Source organism: Rissa tridactyla, chromosome 5 (assembly GCF_028500815.1).
Source record: "Rissa tridactyla isolate bRisTri1 chromosome 5, bRisTri1.patW.cur.20221130, whole genome shotgun sequence".
In the NCBI taxonomy this organism is placed as follows: Eukaryota; Metazoa; Chordata; class Aves; order Charadriiformes; family Laridae; genus Rissa; species Rissa tridactyla.
The window spans coordinates 44,401,498-44,423,177 of record NC_071470.1 but is presented as its reverse complement, the minus strand read 5'-3'; positions in this window follow the sequence as shown (position 1 = coordinate 44,423,177).

Sequence of the window (21,680 nt, the reverse complement as noted above, 5' to 3'; positions counted from 1 at the left end):
TATTTCTATATACCTCCTCAGGAGGCAAAATTACCATTAGACCTTCAAATGTAGCGTCTGCCAGGTTTAGGTCACCTGACTTACATCTCTGAAAATGCAGCATCTGCAGTTTGGGGAAAAAAGTGGTGGTCTTTTAAGTCGTTGCAAAATCTGTATGCCTCACATAGCTATAAACCAGTTCTGTCTGGTTTAGGCTTAGAGTTTGGAAGAAGGGGAGGAGGGTGGGTAAAACTCTGATTTTGTGGGATTGTTTGGGATTTTTTTCTTGACATCTCTTATTAAAATGTTGATATATTATTTATCCTTATTATCACGTTATTGACAAAATAATTCCATGGCTATAGAATTCAAAAAGAGGCGTTAAGAAACTCTGCAAGCAAACCAAATATACATTATCCCTGAAAAAGTATAGTCCATGCAGTACATTTGACTTAAACTTTTGACTGCGACTTTTTTCAGTTTCACAGACCTTGATTACATCTACAGTCTCCCACCACTAAAATAAGAAGCTCCTTAAAGATTAGTACTGCTAAACCTGAACTACCTGAACTCTCCAACTGGAAAACTTACTGTAGGAAGGCAAGATAGAAAGATTCTGTACGTAACAGTATTCAGATGAACACAACAGAGCCCTAAGGAAAAGTGAAAATCTTGCAAGTATCCCAAAAGATTTCTGAACTTGTTAGACCATTTCGTTTATTTTGCCACTACGTTGTTTAATTTGTTATTTGTTTTCTGGAAATTCTCCTCTATAACACAATTGTTATTAAGAAAACCCAAACAAACAAAAAAACAATCTATACCATTATTATTAATTTAAGCCTTTAAGGTTTTGAATGAGCTGACCAACAGGTTTATCTTACCAGGGTAACAAAACATTGTTATGCTGCTTGAGTTGTGCTGCATAGCAGAAAATCTGTCTGTCTGTAAGCTTTTTAGCTAAATAACTCACTACCCCATGCAGTGCAGCAAAAAAATATTTAGCGTGCATGAGGTACTTCAGATCCCTTGTGCCACTGCACTCACTTAAATATCTGATTCGTTCTCCAGGCTCTTGAAACATACATTATCTACACAATAACAAAAGTATTCAAGGACTAATCTGCAACCCATGCCACAGCCTGGTGGAAGAGCGCAGGACATGAGTACTTGCCGCCTCTGTTCCAGTAGTTAAAATACATCCTCCAAAACTGGAAGTGCAGTGTGAGAACCTTTCTGAATAACACTGGTTGGAATCCTGCAATTTCCTTCACCCATTCATGGTAAACTGTAAAAAAAACTTTGAAAGTCATGAGAAAATATAAGCCGAGTGTTGCTTCAGGCTGTAATTAATAAGACTTCACACACTAAACTGTACAAGCTCTGATATAGAGGCATATCCACATGACTGCAATGATAAACATTCATTTTCAGTCTTCATCCACGACTGGAATAAAGAGGCATTTATGGTACAGAAAAAGCATAGTACACACAGTGTCCCAAGACTGCCTCAGCCCTACAAGGAAAATTCTAACAAAATAGGTCACGGAGCATTTTAAAAGTAGAAGCGCAGTGGCATAAAGGCTTAAGCAGACTCGAATTGCTAGAGCTATCAGATGCTGCCATTCTGCAATATTTCAGTTTTCCCAGCCCGATATTCTAACAGTAGCTTGAAAGGCAAAAAAAAAAAATTAGTAAGATGACAGCTCAATTGTGCAGTGAAACTAAGTCATATTATATAAAGACATCCAATGAAGAATCTCTTTTTATCACTGAGTTTTTTTCTTTGTAATCTTAACATATGTTTTTCCTTGATGCCAAGAAACAGTCAATAAAAAGAAGCTTTTGTTCTTGAACAGCACCTTTGTTCTTCCCAAGCCTTAGCAACTGTTCATCAGCTGCTGTTCATCGGTGCAGTAAGAGCAGAATAAGGGGAAAGATTTAGTATGGAAGAACTCTTTATTGCTTACCTGAGTCCAGCTTTAGTCGCCTATCTGACACTAACTCATAGCACCAAAATTGTTTAACACTACCCATAGTGACAAAACCACTAAGAAAAGGAAAAAGCATCTCCCCTTTTCTACTGTTCATTTCAGACCACGTCCTTGAGCTGAGCACTGCCTGATGTGACCATTTACTGCAACAGTAAAAGATGTAAATTTTTTAATTGGATTTATTGTGGTGAGCAAGCTCTGTTAAGTAGCTAGTTTAAATATAGAATATGAAACTTCTTTGCCAGATTTTACTGAGCACAAAGAGTACTATCCCACTTAAGAAGCTCAGAACCAGACTGGAGCACCAAACTATAACAGCCACAGTTGAGGAGGGGACCTGATAAGATTTCTCAATTCTCAGGTCCAGGTTTTGTTGTTGCCGTGTCTGAACAGCATATCAGGACAAAATATGGAAAAAATAAATTCTCCCATGCACAATAGATGCCTCATTTGGGAAGCCTGGACCAGGAGTCTCGGCGTACTTCAGCAGTTCCCAAGAGCAGGGCAAACAGAGGATGGGGAAAGTGGGGGCTCCAGCCAAGGGGAACATCTGCCACAGAGCTCATCCTTGTGCATCAGAGAATTTTCCATTTTCCTCACCATACTTTCACATGAAAGCTTGGGTTTGTGTCTCACATAAACCTACGTTATCATTATTTTTCCATCACAATTAATTTTATATTACTTAAATAATAATAATAAAAAAAACCACACACCAGCTTTTGAGAAAATCCGCTGACCAAAAAAAAAATGACTAAAACTTATTTGGATTGCAAGGAGGAAGTGGATGTTTAAATTAAGGTAAATTGACACTGAAACAAGTGTTGCTGGTAGCATCAAAACCAGATTTTTTTTTTTAAATGGCTGTGTCATAGCTTATAGCCACTGTAAGTATACATGGAATTTCTTTGAAAAATTGGTCTGCTCTGTGTGATACCATAAATCATAGCAGAAGCTAAGAATAGGCATTTCATAAACCTTGATTTTATCATGCAACCTGCAATCTTAATTAGCTATTTATAAGACAGATACTATATGATTTATATTATTCCCCACCAAAAAAAAGTACAACTTTGTCGCTACGGACATTTTTTTTATTTATTTTTTTTAAGTAACTGATAGGATTCCAAATTTATTGACCTGTGATCCCAAGAAATTTCTCTGCTTCCTTCCTAAAGAGAAATTATTTCTGTCTCTCTTATTTTGTGACAATATAATGATTTTCTTGCATGGGTACAATTTAAGTAATAGCGGACTTGTTTTACTTAAATGACTAGGAACATTAACTTCAAATTTATCAACAATCCACTTATCTTGCTAAAATAAACTCGTTTACTAGAAATACTAAGGGTGTCTGATACATTTTCAGTTTATTTAAAACACACAACAATAATAGTTAGTATTTAAATCAGTGTTTCTTCAGTTTGTGAATTTTTGTATGATCCTGACTGTGGGACAGTCAATGCCTGAAATCTTCAGACTCATTTTTGATGTTTCCAATAGAAAGAGTTATTTTGAATTACGTCAAGAAGATTAGGAAGCCAATTCACAGCCTTCAAAGAGAAAAAGCTACTTATATTGATCTTAAATAGCTTTAGATCGGGCCTGTTATGTGCTGAGGCTCCAAACAGCGTGTCCTTTTTTAAGAAATTTCTCATTTTAGTTCCATGAGGACCAGAGGGATATAACATGCACAACATTAGGAAGCACTTCCGTTTCAGTTAACCTTTTAAAATAACTGTTTTTTCTTTCATCAAGATACAGGCTGGAGATATGACCATGTCCATCCCTGGTCCTAACTGCAACTTCCAAAAAGACTTTACAACAGAATCTCCAGCTGCTGAAGTTATTTCACTATGAGTTTAGCGACAGCAATTTATTTAAACTTTTTTTAATGTGAAGTTATGATTCTTCCTGAAAGCACCCTATATTTGCAAGCAACTGATTTCTGTTCAGACTATGGTTCAGAAAACCATTATAAAGAACAAGATGTCAGCTGAGCGACATGCAGAGTCTTAAAGGGAACAGCAGGAAAGATACCTCTGGATGGACTCGCTCTCTCAGCAACCCTTTATTTTACTACTAAAACATCTTTCAAGCATGGAATTACCTGCACCATTCCTGGTTACACTGCCAGTGTAGTCGCCCATAGGCACTACAGTGGATTTTGAAAATCTGAATTTTGACAGAAGATATTGTCCTCCTATGGCAAACACCCGGCTTGTGTGTTTCATAACAACTTCAGTATGCCTATCAGCAAGTCACTCAACCGCATCAACACTAACTGTAAAGGCTGCACAGTCAAACCTCTCCCTTACACACGGTGCCGCTCCTCCACCTCGCCTGCCCAGCCTGTAGCCCTCCATGCCACCACTCCAGCTGTGGGACCCATTCCACCCAGTCTTACTAATGCCAATGATGTCATAGCTCTGGGAACCAGAGCTTCCAGTTCATCCTGTTTGTTTCTCATATTGCATGCGTTGGTGTAGAAGCATTTCAGATGTGCTCCTGAAACTTCTGTGCTCCCAGGAATGCCCTCATGTTGTGGGCACTAAGGTCCACTCTTTAAAAAAAATAAAAAAATAAAAAAATTTTAAAAAGTGTAAGTTTTGCTGGCATTTAAGCCTTTCACAGTGATCATCTGATCACCTTCAATCTTGCTGCTTGTCTGTAGTCACCTCAGAACACAAAATGGATCTTTAGGAAAGGCTATGGAATAACCTATGAAAATAAAGTTTCTCACATAGGGAAAGCCCTACAGAAAGCATTTTATCTTCTATAGGATTTCTCCAATTGGTCTTAAATTATAAATGATGTAACTGTTTATTTTTTAATAGTGTCGAGTATTGAAGTACCGTCTGCAGATGAATCAGAGGTAAAATGTGTAGAAAAAAATTTTATATCATGATTCATGACCTATTTCTAACTGCTCATGAAATCATGTTCACTCTTTCTAGATCTCAAACTGTCCAAAATAACCCAGTGGGAGTTTTATGAGCAGCCTGTTTAGAATATTAAAGCAGTACTTATAGAAAGATTGAAATCTTTTTGCAAAACTTGCAAGCATTTGTCTTCTCCATTTCAGGAATAAAAGGGAAACTAGGGACCAAAAAAAGGTTTGTTTTTCATTATTTACTTTTTGGTCCTGTGAGATCACAGCATAAGAAAACATTCAGAACAACCTTTACAAACACATTCACCTGCAAAAATAACAGTAAAACAGAAGTCTAGCTGACACCTTCCAAGATCAAATTCTTGTCAAAGAATTGAGTGTCTGAACCCATTGGAGTTTGACTTATTTATGTTGTAGAAAAAAGATCAAGCGTCTCAAGCTAAAGCAGCTTGTTTTCTTCTGGCTTAACATAAGATAGTATATTAGAGTTCCTGCTCTCTTGGATTTAGTGCCATTCATGATATCATGTAAAGTGTGATCTACTGTTCTACATGCTGAATAAACACCAAATAAATGCCAGTCCCCATGAAGATGATGACACGATTTACAAGCCAAGTAGGAAAATTTGACGTGGGATGGGGGAGGAGAGTTGGGGCACAATGACTAAATTGTACTGAGACAATCTCTACTGCTTTGATCAGTACATTACTGACTAGTTAAGAAATCACACACATTCCTTCATGAAAAAAGAGCAAGTTCTAATAATGTGCGCTTCAAACAAAATACTGCCATATTTGCCAGAGATTAATAAGGTAATGAATGATGCATCTGCAAAGCCAAAAATTCCATTTTCTGCCCCTAAGAAACTGCTTGTAAAAACCTAAGTGAACTTTTCAGAAAAAAAAAAAAAAATCCCAATCGTGTCTGGAATTTACGGTTTTGTGCTATATCTTTCAAATGTTAATCTCTAACTGTGCTGATTCAACACCTGCACAGTAGCAGCAGGAGGGGAAATACTGGCACTTGAGGCTCCAGTCAGCAAGTGCAGAGGAGTCAGGTAGCTTGGCAACAGTGATACAAGCAATCTTTAAAATTTCATCTGTTTAATTCCTCAGGGAGAGGACTCAGTGAGCGGAGGTTGCTGCTAAAAGCGATAGTACAGCACCTACAGTCACTGATCAATTTAAAAACGTAATAAAAAAAGATTCAGAACGATTGGAAGTAGTACAGAACTTCTGAACAAAATGTGGTGGGTTTTGTGGGGTTTTTTTTGGTTTTGCTTTTTTTTTTTTTTTGACATTACTTAGATTTGCAGGTTAGCACTGAATGCCTGTTACCTAGAAGACCCCAGGAGAGATTAATGTCTACAGTATTGTATTGCTGAAGTATAGTCTTAGTTTGGGGTAAGCTTCAATTCCTTATTATTCCCTTGAAACATTAGCATCTCAGTAGAGTGACAAAAATAAAACCCCAAACAAACAAAAATCATGTAGTAGTTCTCACAGAATCTGTGAGAAAAAAGCTTGATTATTAAAGTGAATTTCCAAGCCCATTTACTTATCCTGTCCCCAAAAAGTTAAAAGAAAGCAGAAGGCTGACTGATAACACTTACAAATTTGATACTATCTATGAATAGGATGGTTAATAGCAAATTAGCTATAATGCATCATCGTTTATAAGTACTTTCAACTGTATCAACAGTTCTTGTCTGGTCTCATTTATGAGCTCTTCCAAGGGGTTAAGAAAATGCAGATAGTCTAGAGACCGCACTTACTGGAAAAGTGTTAAAAATAACATTGTGCAATGAATTTTGTTGATGACTTTTGAATGATACTAATACTACCTTGCAACATGCAATTATACACTTACATGCACAGAGATACTATGTTCAGAAGTCCTTAAATTTAACTTTAACATTCCTACTACCACTTCTACTTGGTTTCCTTACACCTATTGCAACAAAAATAATTTTTCTGTCTACAGATTCCCAACACCACCATTTTGCATACTTTTGCTGAGCTGAGAGTGAAAGAAAGGTGTCTGATGGAACTTTTACCTGTCTGCCTGTTGAAAGCAGAGCTCATTTCTGCCCCTTTCTAGGCCTGGTATCCATGAAAGAGAATGGGAAGAGAGAAGAGAAAAAGCTGAACTCAGAGCGGTAGTGGAGAGAGAGGAAACATTCCAACCTTTCTCTGCACTCTTATTGTCCATCAACTCACACAAAACCCTCTTCAGCACATGACCAGAAACCTCTGCTTTTTCTCTCAGCTACCCTCCCAAAGATAAGGCGATGGAAGGAAGAGCTCTTTCTTGGAAAGGGCTGAGATTGTGAGAAAGCTGCCAGCTCGAGCTGGAATAATTCAACTCACAAATACTTTGGAAGTTGGTAACTGCAACTCTTGCCGGTACTACTTAAAGAAAGTGTCCTTTGTGAATTTAGAGCTTACGAACAAGTGAGTATGAGTAATGTCATTGCCACTCCTAACAAAGTTCAAATCCCAGTGAATCGACTACGCGGGAACCAAAATATCACGGTGACAGGCACTTCAGAACTACCTCACAAAGGCTCTTTTGTAAATATGATGGTTTAAATCTTAGCCCTATTGAAGCAAAAGCTCACTTAAAATCAAAGAATGGAGTAGCATGCCTCTAGGGAAATAAATTGTTCAAAGGCTTATCTTCCCAGCAGTATCAGGCTGCTTCTCACACCTTGCTAAGCTTCTTGCTCTGCCTCTGACCTGCTGGTGTGACCCTCTCTCACCTCTGTGCTGTGAACCTCTCTCGGGCTGAAGCTGTGCCTTAACAGGAGATAGGCTGCTTCTCGAAACATTATGCAAGTTGCTGCTAGGTACCCAAATTCTGCCACCGTATTACCTCTAACAACAACTGCAAGTGTACTGTATCTATTCTATCTTTAGAGAGTTTGGGATTTTTGTTGTTGTTGCAGTCCTATAAACACCAGCTTCTTTCCACTTCAGAATCTGGGAGATATAAAAGAGAAATTGCCTAACAGAATAGAAGCCATGAAAGGACTCACAAATCTAACCACTACAAATGAGCTCCTTTGCTGTAAAACAGGATGACTGCATGTTCCAAAATGAAGTAATGCATTTTGAATCACAAAACAAAAGCAGAAAATTAAAGAAAAAAATAATAATCATAGAATACCAGGTTGGAAGGGACCTCAATGATCATCATCTGGTTCAACATTTCTTGGCAAAAGCACAGTCTAGACAAGATGGCACAGCTGAATCTTAGAAGTGTCCAATGTTGGGGAATCCATCACTTCCCTGGGGAGATTATTCCAATGGCCAATTGTGAAAAATTTTCCTCTTGTGTCCAATCGGAATCTCCCCAGGAATAACTTGTACCCATTACCCCTCGTCTTTTCCATGTGACTCCTTCATTGAGGCTTGCCAATGAAAGCTATTTGGAATTGTCTCAGCCTCTAAACAGGTAATAAGTTAATCTCTATAAAATCAGGTAAAGTTGACAGTTTCAGCTTCCAACACTGAACAAATAAATCTAGATGCTCTTAGTACAATTCTAAATTAATATAAGCAACCAAGCAATAGCATGTTAAAAAACAGACAGGCTATTGACCAAGCATGGAAGATGATTTCAGGAACATGATAAAAGTCATGTTAATAGCACCATGTGTAAAAGAGCAGGTGTATTTAAAAGGCATTCAGCTAACCGACTCTCTGCCACTACAACTACATCTGGAGGACATTCAAAACTGTGGAAGAATTCAGCTTGAACAGGTACAGGACAGAGTTGTATTCGTACATTACAGAATCATAGAATTGTCTAGGTTGGAAGGGACCTTTAAGATCACAAAGTCCAACTGTCAACCTAACACTGACAAGATCACCACTAAACCATGTCCCTAAGCACCACATCTACCCATCTTTTAAATACCTTCAGGGATGGTGACTTCACCACTTCCCTGGGTAGCCTGTTCCAATGTTTGATAACCCTTTCAGTGAAGAAATTTTTCCCAATATCCAATTTAAACCTCCCCTCATGAAGCTCCCCTTATCATCCCCATGAAGCCACAGTGGGGTCCTGAAGACAAAGGACACACCATTATTCCACAGATTACCTTCACAGTCACCTACAAGAAACTAATCTTGGAGAGGATCCTTCTTTTGCCAGACCTTCTTCATGGTCCACCCGGCAGTCATTATGAAATGTTTCTCATGCCTGATTCTGATGTCTTCTATATGGTAAAGACACTCAGAAAGGAAAACCGAGCTCCTTATTTTGGAAAACAAGCACAACATACTACATGGTAGTTACAGTCCAAGGGAGCAAAAAAAGCAGCTGTATGTTTGCCCTAAATTAGATGACTAGTGATTCTCTTGGCATGAGCTATAGAGAGAATAATGTTCTGGAATAATTCACATGTATGGATGTCTGCATCTGGCTCTTCACAAGTGCTTCATTTCCTCTCTCTTGCATTTTCACAGCAGTGAAGTAGTCATCCTGTGTCCTCTCCGTACCTCAATGCTTGTAATTTCTTACTGACCATAGTAAGAGTTATTGCATTCATCTACCCAGTTTGCCAGCATAAAATAGTTTTCTGGGGAAAAAAGGCAGTGTATTTCACTCACTTTTAAATGAAGCTAGTACCTACTACACACTTCTACAGCTAAAACCTAACACTAAAAAAGCATATAAGGCTTCACATGTTCCTTAAAATTATCCATCAGAATAGAAGGACAGGGGGAGATTATTTTCAGCAAGAGGGCAGCAGTCTAATAACTGTTGATCTTTCTACAACAGTCCATCCGAACATATGGCAATGACCACCTAATTTAGGCCTTTGGAGGTAGCACAGTAAAACTGATATAGACAAAGATTCAGTTCATAACCTTTTAGATGAGCTTGCATAGCAGGGTGTTATTTGCATGGCAAGCATGATTAAAAAAAAGATGCAGAAGTCATGGACTAAGAAGCTGAGAGAACAAAAGCTCACATCACTGAACTGGGCCTGGTAAAGGGGAGAAGGGAAGGAATTACCTCAGTAGGATTAAAAACTTTTCTTGGAAAAATATATTATGAACTTTTTCCAAGCCTTTTATGGTTTAAACTTCTTATTAACACAAATTTGGTTTTTTCAGCCATTTCATCAGAAAGCCACCTGCTCTGGCAAAGTCCCAAGACTTGATCACTGTAATGAGGGTAATTTTACAGGTACCCTAAACCATAAAAGTCTACAATATTTATGGTTTGTCTGTAAGGTATCATTGTCCTCTGGAAAGTAGCTGAGATTATTATGCAGAGGATTATGTTTAGTTGTTAGCTGTAGTGCTTCATTGAATACTTACATGGTGTGCAGCTCCTCTTCTGCAAATGCCCAGGAGTAGCTTGTGTAGCATCTGCCAGCTTCTTTTTATTTTTTAAAATTATTCTAACATCTCTTTGCACCTGTGCAGAGTGCCAAATTCATTTTTCTTACCTTTTACTGTTCTTCTGTGAACTACAGAACATTACAACAATTCTCTGCTTTTCAGATATATCCCTGTCTTCTCTGGTAAGGCCTCTATTTTTTTTCCCCTTTAAGAGCTTTCTTCAGCAGACTTCCGCTGTGCTTTGTCCCTTTGATCTTTTGCTTGTTTTACACCTACAGATGCCTTCTGTGGACAGGAGGGTTTTTCTGTCAAGGGTTTTTCCTCAACTTTGGTTTAGCTTCTCCTGACGAAGGTCTTCTCTGAGATCACCAATCTATGCATCTCACTGCCATAAATGACACCATTTCCAAACTGATTAAGCAATACACTAACTTACTTTCACTTCATTTACAAAGGTGAACAAGTCTAAAATATGCTAATTTTTCAAATAAACTTTACTTTGACTAAAAATAAAGTCTTAATAGATCTTTCAAAACCACCAGAGAACTGACCATTCTTGATAAAACCCAAGTTGAGAAGTTATGTCTTGCACTCATGCCATAGGAGCATTGACTGCACTCAGTTAACTACCATTTGCCTTCACCAAAAGAAATGAGTAACAACAGAGGAAAAAAGGAGCAGAAATTCTTTTTATGAACAGACACTGACATACAGCGCATATTGCATCTTCTTAGAGCATTACCATAAAGATGACAAGGCAATAAGTGTAAGTCTTCAATATTGCACAAAACGCAAGAGGTATTTAAGCCAGCTAGAAGTAGTAGCTTATTTTCTTTGTTTTCCTCTAGACATTAATATCCACCTCCCGGTCTGATGGTTAGGTTCTCCTTCAAAGATATTTGCTTTTGTATTTAATCACTGAATACAATAGGAACATTGGATGTCAATATATATTTTGAAAAAATGTATCATTCTTTAATCTATTTTTTCTTTTCTTTGTGTCACTCGAAGTTACACAGTTCCCAGGCTTTTCTGTATCAAGCAGTAGAGTTAGCAACTTTTCTACTACACCTACTAAATATTCTCCTATATCACTCCCTGTAGTTCAAGCAGAGAGCTAATGGGCAAACCCAGTTCCTTTGCAGTAGAAAGCAAAATTACATATTGAGTCAGGCATATTACTTAGTATAATCTTATTTCTAAACAAGATAATAATAAAAATAACAACATAATATTTCTTCCACACTGAGGAATAATAGTAATAACAACGCATGCAATCTTATTTCCCAGAAGGCCATAACTACAATCAAAGATGTAGTTTCTGTGTTTAGAAATCCCCAAAGCTGTCACTCCAGGGAGCCATATGTCAAGATAAAGAAATCTCATCTGTTTTCATTACTTCTTACCTCTACACCTGCCTCTCATGGTTCTTTGTGGCTTCTTCAGCTCTAACTCTACACGCATTAATGCCTTCCTGCTTTACTCCTTGCTCTATGCTATGCCAGCAGAAGTATTTATACACCTATACAGGAGTCACACTGGGACACTACTGAAATTGAAAAAGACATCTAACAGAAGAACCTGCTTAAACTGGTATTGCCCCTAAGAAACTATAGGCCAAATTACAGCCTAGAAGAGCGCCCAAGTTTTGTGGTTTTGTTTGGTTTTGTTTGTTTGTTTGTTTTTTGTTTAGGGTTTTTGGTATGGTTTTGGTTTGGTTTGTTTTTTCTTAAGCTAGATCTATGTTTTTATTTAGGCCAAGATCTTGTTTACAAGCATTTTCAAGCTTACCTACGCTTGGACAGAGTCTACTTCAGCTGTTAACACTGTAACCCTCCTTCTCTGGGTCACTTCATTCAGTAACTTCTACGAGGTGCTAAGAGACTTCACAAAGCAGGATACACAACATTTGGAAGTACACAGAAATTATTTACTTGTGAATACACACAAGAGGTGCCTAGGTATAACAAGCAGTGTCTGGTCGTTAATATGCTCACCACTCTTGCATTGGTCATCGCTCAGTGGGAAACAACTGATCTCTACAGCTTCTCAGAATGGGATAACCCTCAACCGTACTGAGTTGTCAACTTTTAATTCCCTGCCTTTTCTCTTATGGTTTAATACCTTTTCTTATCAGTGTTCTTCTTCTTGAATACTTCAGGATTAAAATGAACCTCGTTTTATTAATTTTCAGAGTAAAGCTAAGACAGCATCACATCGCTATGCAGCACCAAACCAGACCTTCAAGCAAAAAATGCTGGAGCCCCATCTGGGAGTTGGGGTATCTATTCTTCATGTGATCTCATGCCCTTACACATTATGCTTCCTCCACCTAGAATGAAACGAGAAGTTAGCCCAAGAAATAGTCATCCACTTCTCAGCACCCAACTTAATTCAATCTCGGCACAAGCAGACAGCGCATACCACCTCCAAACTAGTCTGGAAGCTAGTGATGTTGCTGCCTTCTGCAGTGTGGAAGAAGTCTTCTTTTCATGTGACTGAGTGCCAGGGCAGGCAAAAAAGAGGACAGCAGCCTCACACAGGGCAAAACTTGCACAAATCCAGCACATACAAAGCATGCAAAACTAACAGGCAGCACATTTCAGAAAAATTCCAAGAATTCCCTTAATCGGAATTTTCCAACTAATCAATGTTGAACTTGCCCCCTCCTCTGCCCCATCCTTGACCACACAAATGGACTCAGAGCAGTAAACGTTGTTTCCAGAACTTCCAAGCTCCCTTTCAGAATATTGCCCACAGAATTTCACTAATTGATACTTTTTCAAGAGATGCTTCCATTTTGACAGATTGATATTTTTCAGATGAATAACAGTAGTCCCCAGTTTTAAATATCCACTTTAAAAGTAAGGTTTTATACCTTTTGCTAAAGAATTCTTTGAAATTATCACATGATTACAGACTTACACCTGCGCATAAGTTTTTGCAGGATCTGCACTAAAGGCTAAATCTCCACTGTTGACTCATCGCACTGGAAAAATTGTGTTCCCTCAGTATAGTCTGGAAAGAGTAATTTGACTCTACAATTTCAAAGTACGGCTTTGAAACCATAGCTGAGCCTACCCTAGGAGTACTTCCTGGCATGGTATTCTGCTATCTCTAGACTGACAACATACTGAAGTTTTCAGCAATTTCTGGGTTTTTTTTTTGGGGGGGGGGGGGGGGGGAGGAGAGGATTTTGGGAGCAGGAAAATGACAGCAGAAATTTGGCAAGAGGCAGAGAGGGTCAGCGAGAAGTCTCCTGTCCTCTTTAAAACTACTACCAGAGCTTCAACATACTTTAACGACCATCTGCTATTTAACTAACTGAGAAGACCCATTAACAACATCCTATTTCACCTCATTCATACTCCCAAAAGAGAATAACATATTCAAATCCTGGCTCTTTAAATGACCCATCTCAGGCAGCTTTGGTATTACAACTGTGTTGGTATTATGCCCCAATTTGAAGGGAGAAAACAGGACATTGGAAGGGCAGGAATGAAAGGAGGGGTAGACTGGCAAATTCATTTGTACTTCCTACAAAGACAATTAATGATACATGTCTTTCTAACACTACGTGTCCAATTCTTTATCCAGGGAAATCCCCACTGACATCAAGATTGCTAATTAAGACCAACACTGGGATCTCCTAGGGAGCCTAAGACATTTTGCCATCGAGAGGCGATCTCACTCATCCCTATGCCCCTGACCTGTACTCTTGATCTCTTCTTGCATCCACAGCAGTACTAAGTAGTAAACTGGACTACTGACCTCATCAATCTAAAAACAGATACCTGCCTAGTAGAAACACCTGCCTACCTACTGAAAACCCAGCTTAGATATTATTTCAACTTGATAGGTTTTTCATTACAGGGAAACAGTGGTCCACACTGAGCTGCTACAATATTTAAATTCGACTGCAGTTACAAAAAAATTTTTTAGCACATTGCATTAATCGGGTGAGACTAGTACTTTTCCCTTTCCTTCTGATTGTGCCTTTCAGTTCCCAATCTGTCCACTAAAAAGCAAATAGCAGGGATGAGGCAAACATAAATGAGATGGTTTGCTAGCAAGACAAGCCCTGTAATATATGAAAAATGGAAGGGCACTTTTTTTAATAGTAAACCATGTGACCAATTTTCCATGCATCATTTTTCAGCTCAAGTGTATTCCGAAGCATTTCTTCATAATGATCATGTAATGCTGATGCTTCCAAGTTTCACCCTTGAGAGATGGTGATCTGTAGCCACTGTATTCAGAGGCTATAAATGATATTTGTCTGTCATTATGTTCTAACATACCACATTGTTTTCTGTCTAGACGCATACAAAAAATCACTCAGGATTAAGCCTTAAGTGATAGATCCCATTATATACTTGGACAATTTGTAAGTATAAATACAAACTTTAAAACCTCAGTGTTGACTGATTGTTATTGTGCTTATAGCAGACTCTAACTAGCTCTCTTTATGTACTCCATTCAAAGCCCATTTCCATTTGCTTGTCTTCTGTACAAGACATACGACATTCACACACAAAATATTGTTAGTGTAGCACTATTTATTAGCCCATACAAATAAGAATTCAGGAGGTACTGCCAAATAAAGATTACTCACAGGGAAGTTTTGTGGGTTGTTTTTTCTTTTGTTCTTCTTGTACTTGTATATTCAAAGCAGTACAAGTATCTGATCTCTCTCAAACATATTCAGCTTCCTTAGGCCTTGTTTAGAAAGCCTGTAAACAAATTCTGTTAATTCTTTTGGATCAGATGCAAATAGAGACCCCTCTCTTTTGTGTTTGTGCCTCATACAGTATTGTTTCAAAAAATCATTTCCATACTAGAAGAGTGAGAGGAGGACTTCTTTAAAGAAAAAAATATCAAGTTTGATTCTGTTTCTGCTGCATACAAATCAAATTCTAATAAATATTAAGGGATGCAAAGTTTCATCCTAAGTAATGAACAGCATCAAGAAAAATGTTTCTTTGTTTGGGGATAAAAATAGTTCTCTTTCCATGTTGAGTTTTTTAAGTGCATCTACTTATGTGTTTTAAAGTATCTATTTTACTTGCCATCTTTAGCTTCTGCATGATATTGTACGTGAAAATAAGAAGATACTTGACAAGTGATGTTTTTAATCATCAAGATTACTTGATCATCAAGAGGTACTGTAATTACATGTGGAAGTTATTAAATTGCTTCTTGAGTTTAAAAAAACCTATCCTCTTTTTATAATCACAACTTTAATGGAATTTGAAATGCAATAATACATGCCAACAGAACTGAATATAGGAAACAAGTTATGATAGGGAAACTAAATTAATCACTTTAAAGCCATAGCTGTAAAGTTAAAGCTCCAGATTATTATTTTTTTAATCACGGACAGTTTCAAAAAATATACTGAAAATAGTCTGAAAAAATATACTACTACAGTGAAATTGTAGTTTCATCATAAAGACACATGGATGTTGAAAACTTCCAAAACAACATGGAAAACCATCCACTTGCATAGAATGGCTTGGGTTGGAAGGGAACTTGTCATGGTTTCAGCTGGGACTGAGTTGACTTTCTTACTAGCAGCTGGTATGTTTTGGGTTTGGGATGGGAATACTGTTGATAGGGCACTAATGTTTTTGGTTGTTGCTAAGCAATCAAGACCTTTTCTGCTCCTCACATCGCCCCACCAGCAAGTAAGCTGGGAGTGCACAAAAAGTTGGGAGGAGACACAGCTGGGACAGCTGACCCCAACTGACCAAAGGGATATTCCATGCCATATGACGTCATGCTCAGCAAATAAAATGGGGGAAGAAGGAAAAGGAGGATGTTCAGAGTTATGGCATTTGTCTTCCCAAGTGTGGTGGTGCAACTTCCCCTCCCATACACCTCCTGGGCCACTCAGTGCTTGATGTTATTCTCCCTCCTGGGCCACGTACCAATCTAGGATAAGTCAGGCTTGAATAGTGAAAAGCAGCGGACATTGATTACCTCCTGACAGCCTAGTACATCTGTAACTGGGCCATGGCCCAAGGAGGGGGATACCAGAACTTCAAAGTCTAGCAAGCTTTTGGCTTGTGCAATTGGTGGAAAGCACCAATATTTCATTTTCCAAGCTGGTCTGAAATGGAGAAGTAGCTGACAAAAGTCAATTATCTCGGATCCTATAAATAGCAACACTAAGCAAGACCCTTTCAGCTCTCCTGGACCACAGCGAGCTGTGACCGGCATCTTCCCTGAGGTGGGACATCCCTCAGACATAAGATTCCTCACGGCTTAAAGGCCATCTGCTGACAAAGCCGTAATTTACAATTTCCTATCTGCTGCTGAAACTTAGCATGAGGCAGACTAAGTTATATTAGTTCAGAATAACCAACAAATATTTGTTTATACATATATACTCACATACATAATTACTAAATATAGTTAAATATTTATATTTTAAAATGCATATATTACAGACTATTACACTACATATACATGCACTCATTTCTTCATGTTGATACCAAAACTATTTACTGGAAATAAAATATTAGATGATACTTAAGACCAACCCCATCAAAAAAACCCTTCCTTGATAAAAAGGGGATTTGCTTCCCAATATTACTTCTGAAATTTAGAATCTAAGCAAGACATAAAACATAGCTTCAAAGATTTTCTATGCTTCCTCTTTTATAACATTATAAGCTAGTTCACAGTCAGTCATGAGTATTCTTTGTTAACTCACTCATGTTCTCTATTCTGAGATTGAAGCAGAACATGACAACTTAACTGGATTAGTGATTGACCACCTGTAGGAACTCAGCCACTTTTGTAGGCTGCAGACTGCAAAAAGGCTAAAGGTAAAAAACAGTGTGGATAGGCCTAGAAATTTGACAGAGAATGCCTTCTGGTTATGGCTGCAAAGTTGGGAAACAGTCTGAAAGACATCTGCATATCTACAAGTAAGCATCTGATGCTGATGTTTCCAAAACTGCCTTTTTCCAGAGTTTAAAAATCCCATATTAGTGATAAAATATTCCACTCAGAAATTCTTAGATGCCTGTTGAAAGAGTGTTTGTTTAAACTTTTTCCTCCAAAAACAGGGTAAAATTTTTATTTTCAAGTCCATCTGTGCCTTATTAGATGCATTTGCAACAGTTGTACCTTTAGGTTTACTTGGTTTTAATCACAAATTATGAAAAAAGTCACCTCTAAAGAATATCATCATCACTGGACTGTGAAACATTCAAAATTCAGGAATGCCAAGATTAAGCATATCTTTACACGTATACGCTTTTTCATCCACAGATAAAAAAGAAATAAACTAGGGTTTAAATAGCTTTTGGATTAAAGACTCCGAAGTCCTGCTCATAAGATCTTTAAAAGCAATACTATGCGGTGGCAATATAGGATCTATACATAAAGTACATCATGCAAAGACTTGAGTTCTCAACAAAACACCCAGGACCTAAATCCTGATAAAAGGGCAAATCAGATTAGTCTGTAATTTTCAAAACAGAATTAATTCCCTGAAAAGTCAAATCAATATTCTGTATGTCAACAAATCCTGTATGTGAAAGTCTCATTTGCACCAGTATTCAATGCAAATAAAATTATTTTATTCCTATTACACAAATAAGCAGGAAAATATTGGATTCTTCTAGCATTTAAAATTATTTTAAGTCGGTCTCTCTCAATGCAATTTTAGATTAACATTTCCATAGAGGACTACAGGAAAAGAAAGTCATGGGATTTGGACACATTTCCCATTAACCTTTCAGGAAGATATAAATCTAAATCCCTTATACTTTAAAAATGCTGAGCTAATTTGCTTTACTCAGGCCTGAGATACGATGAGTGTCAAGAAGGTATCAGCAGTAGCTCAGTTTCTGTCTTCTAGTCCTTTGCTTCACACACCTGTGAAGTTCATGTTCAACAGTTTTCTTAACACCATAGAATAAATGACAAGTAAATGTCAAAGAATGTCCAAATCAGAACTATCATAGCTTAGTCAAACTAAAGAAGAGGCCAAAAAAAAAATATTGAGACACTTAATTATAACGACACTTCACTGAAACTCTGAAATTTTTTGAGTTGTGTTTTGCTTATTCATAGAATCCATGAGAATGTTGTCATTTTCAGTATCTATCACAGGTTTTTTTATAGTACGCAACAATGTAACATTAAACCACTGCAAAATGTCTTTGTCTGTAGCTGCTTGAAATGACACAAAATATATTTTCTTATTGACACAGTACAGTTCTAATTTATATGTATCCTGTTATAAATTAAATTCAAAGTAAACCTTTTTCAAGATTACACTTTACTCACCAAATCTGAACAAATAATCACTAAGCATTTTACACTTGTTTTTATTCTATACTTACGTCACACAAATGCATAAAATGGGTCTTTAAAGTTTCCAACTGGTTTAGATCCTGAGCATGGGACAAGAGAAACCCAGTGTCTGCCCCTGAGTTATGGCTGAAATGCAAATTGAATTCCACTCAGGATCCAAAGTTTAATGTTTTCCCAACATCCAAGCTAGCCAGATTGATTATGCTTGAAATTGCATTTTAAATGGTATCTCCAAACCAGATACAGGCGCAGGAGACGCTGACCTAGCTTGTGACAAACTAGAATCATCTCTTCTCTAAAAGGACACTTTCTCTATGGTTAGTTATAACAAACTCATCTTCCAACGTGTTATATATTCCACCAAAATGAGTCTGAACTTTGGGAATGTTTTGCCTAGGAATCCAAATCTTGACAAATAGTGTAGCTTTTTGCTGGCTTTTCCCTCCTGCTTCTCCGGTGGAAGAAATGATTGATTTGCTTAGGAGATTGAGGGTGGCAAAATAATGATCTGAATGTCTTATTCAGATCACCAGACAGACCTCAGTTTTGAGGTCTATGATAATCCCCTTCCTGCCAAGGTCACCACATCTTTCTTCTTTCACTACATTGGAATAGTAAAATGAATAGCAAACAGGATTCTCTACTCACAGACAAAAGAGCATCATGACCTACATAAATTGCCCAAGGCTGTATTTTCCTCTAGAGTACAGTAATTGTTTCCATCTCAAACTCTGATATCACCACTTCATCACCTTGTGCTGGATGGATGGAAATTAACGTCTGAGCAATTTAAGGGTCAGAATTGCACTGAAAGCGAAAATGAGGTATACCATAAACAGAAAGAGAACATAAAGGGTATACACTGGGTACACTGCAAGAGAAAAAACAAACAGCCAGTCACCAAAAGCAGAGTATTCTTTTTGAAATAACAGAGGAAGAGATGAGTGTTTGGGAGTGTCAAGAAATAGGAAAAAGACCCAACATCTGTGTGCACTCTCCCTTGCAGACTGCGTTAGCCAGGACCAAAGATCAAGTACATCGCTATGTGGCAAAGTAAAGCTGTGGAGATGGAGGACTGCAGGGTATAACAAAAAAAATGTAAAACTACCTGTGAAATAAATGCTCATGGTGAAGAGCGTAACCAAGAAACTAAATGCTGACCCTGATTTTCTGAGAAAAACATTTACAAAAATGCCTCCTCTTTGCACTTTTAATAAAGTTTGCTCGGATATAAAGGGGGCATACACAGGACAACATACAAATAGTGAATTCAAGTGTGTGAAGATCCAATAGAAAGGTTAAACAGGTCTTTATGGTCTAGGTATACTTCTCACAGGTAAACTGAGTACTCTAGAAAGTCTACTTTTGGTTGAATATTTAACTAAAGGATTGAACTGAAACCCCACAAAAATGTAATGTAATCTTTTCTTTGGTTCTACACTGAAAAAAATATTTTTTTATTTCAGACCTCACGTGCAAGCAATCCCCACAGAACAGATTTAAGATTATCTAATTTACATAACAAAAATTGAGTCAAGACTGTTAAACGAATACAGGTATGACATTTTTCTTTTCTCTATAGAAGATTTTACCTGTATCACTTTTTTCAAAACACAATTTAGTCTGAGATTAAGCAGCAGTTTATCCTTGATGATTAAGAAATTCGTAGATTTTTGTTTCCTACTTCCCTCAGTAGGAAACTTAGAGTGAAATCTTCCTGCTTAGAACAAAATGCAAACAATAGCCTTTGAGACTTACTAGAAACAAACTTAGATACTTCATAACTATCATCACTCCCACATTACTTTTAGCCCTTGGTGGAGCAAGTTATTTTAGGCCTGTGTACTCACATTACTCAGGTGGGAATAGAAGAGCCAGAGAGAGAAAATTCTGTAAATTCAAAGGTAGAGCATGTGACAGTTTCCCAACGCTGTCTCTGTGTATAGGTGGCTGGCTTCATGCTAATAAATGGCAGGCATCATGTGTAATTTCCGTCTATTTTAGACCTCAGAAGTCATATAGAAAATTCTAATAAAGTACTTTCGTGAATAATTACCTAAAAAAGTAAGAGCGCCAGATTCACAGGAAAACCAACAATAACCGCCTTCCACAGTTACCAGAGGTTCCATGTATTCCAGCGAATGAAGACTACTACCCCACATTCAATAACACTGAGTAAACTTTCAAGGGATTGAGATAAAGGAAGAATATTACTCATGTGTTCCAAAACTATATATTTGCCCTGAAATGTAAGCTGTTCCGTAACAGCCTGGTGCTATGCCAACAGTAATAATTTTATTTGCCTTGTTATCCTTTGCAGTGTTTTTCAGATTTTCACTGGTGACCATAACGAATTCTATTTTCAACTGTTCTGTGCAGATTCAGTAATCCTTTAAATCGGACTTTGTGCATCACTAAATTCGCTAGACAAGAAAAACTGACTATACCTTTGACTTGCAAAATAGAAAACAGAACCTGGGAATAGCTAACTATAGCCAACAAAAAACCTGCCAATTTCTAGTTTTCATTTGCATGGCACTAATATGCATCCTGCCATGAGTGCCCAGCATGATTCAGAAGGTCTCCACTCAGGCAAAAATCCCTTCTTTAGAGAACAGTTTTTAAAAATAATTTTCAGGGGGTTTTATGGTTTGTGTTTTGTTGTGTTTTTAAAAAAAAAATCTTTTTCGGGCACTGTCATTCATTACATCATTCTTAAAATAAATTGCACAATACAAAATGTTATACCCCCTAAGGGAAATGACAGAAACTGAGACTTTCATTAGCATTAGTTCCCAAACAACTAATAAAGGAACAATTCTTCAAATCAGCATACATCCAGTGAAAGGGAAGCAGTCATTACCTTCCACAGCAAGTCCAACTTTTAGCACAGCATGGATATTTTTGATAGAAAAATCTGTAGGATAATGAAAGAGCACAATAGCACAAATGAAAAGCTAGGCTTCCTGAACACTGGTAATTCAAGCTAGGCTATTCATGCCTTTTAGCATCTAGAGACAAAAGTCTCTGGTGAGAAGACAGAACTCCAGAATAATGACAGTGATGACAAGAATAGCTTAGGTTGGGATGGCTCTCACGAGACCTCTCCACTCAAAGCGAGACTAA